Here is a 1,281-nt window from a genome sequence, read left to right as displayed (position 1 = left end):
AAAAATTAATAAAATAATTAAAAAATTACTATTTTATCCTCATATCCTAAATTAAAAAACCTAATAATTAATTTTTCTTCGCTTTGTGCTTAGTATACCCAAAATCAATTAGGTATTTTCCATTACATAACTGAAGTTATAGCCCCACATATTTTATTAACAAAGTCGAAATCGTCAAGGAGAGGTTTTTTTTTTTTTTTTTTTATAATTATCAATCAAACAAGAATAAAGAGTTGAGATCGGCGCCGAAAGAAAACTAACAGAGATTTGGTTGTGAAACTATGAGAAATGAATTGAATTTGCGTGAGAAACTGATATATGTTTGGATAGGGTTTTGCTTGAATGAGTTATATGTTGCTTTATTTATGAATTTGTAGAAACTTAATATAATTTGATTATGTGATAATAACATGCGATCCTAAATTCCTTGAAAATTTGTGCTTGATGACTGCATTATTTAAGCAATCACTGAAATCGTGCGGCTATCTTCTTCTTTTTTGAGCAAAAATTAGATGTTATTATTAGTTTGATCGACATATTTTCAAGTACGGGGACTATATCGAGAAGAATAGAATTATTCTTTATTTGGGGCTATGAGCAATAAAGTACTCTCTCCGTCCATGAAAGAACTTCCCAGGAGGGAGTGGCACGGGTTTTAAGAAAAAAATATTGTTGAGTGTATTGAGAGTGGATAAAAGGTAGTTGAATGTATTGGAGTGGTGAAAAGATGTTATAATTAATATTGAGAGTTGTGAAAAGTGAAAAGTAAGAGGATTATAAGTGGTGGGGTATAGTCCAAAAATAGGTAGGAAGTTCTTTTGTGGACGTATCAAAAAGAAAAGATAGGAAGTTCTTTTGTGGACGGAGGGAGTATTTAATTTGAAGAATATGAGATATAAGACAAAATAGTAAATTTATAATTATTTTTTATTATTATTTTAAATGGGACCATATAGAATAAAAACGGGGCTATTAATAGAATTTCCCCACATATTGACTTGAAATCGGAATTTTTGCCACTCCAAAACTCAACAGAGTTTCGAAAACCTTCCTAAATTTCTGAGCTGAATAGGTGAAATATTTTATGCTAACATGTGAAATGATCCCTTGAAAAAAAAAATTATGTGAAATCCGCCACATATGTTAAAAATGAAATGATTCCATGTGAAAACGATTATGAATAACATACCATGAAAAATATGTATCCATCCGTTGTAGTCTAGTTGGTTAGGATACTCGGCTCTCACCCGAGAGACCCGGGTTCAAGTCCCGGCAACGGAA

At 31.2% G+C, this 1,281-nt stretch overlaps 1 non-coding gene across 1 annotated transcript; it reads left to right on the top strand.

Moving 5' to 3' along the window:
- Positions 1–1,208: 1,208 nt before the first annotated feature.
- Positions 1,209–1,281, top strand: TRNAE-CUC (transfer RNA glutamic acid (anticodon CUC)). The gene has a single exon. It is a non-coding gene; the product is annotated as a tRNA-Glu (tRNA).

This window comes from Salvia miltiorrhiza, chromosome 1 (assembly GCF_028751815.1).
Source record: "Salvia miltiorrhiza cultivar Shanhuang (shh) chromosome 1, IMPLAD_Smil_shh, whole genome shotgun sequence".
NCBI lineage: Eukaryota > Viridiplantae > Streptophyta > Magnoliopsida > Lamiales > Lamiaceae > Salvia > Salvia miltiorrhiza.
Note: the sequence above shows the minus strand (reverse complement) of the source record. Positions and strands in the feature narration are given on the sequence as shown.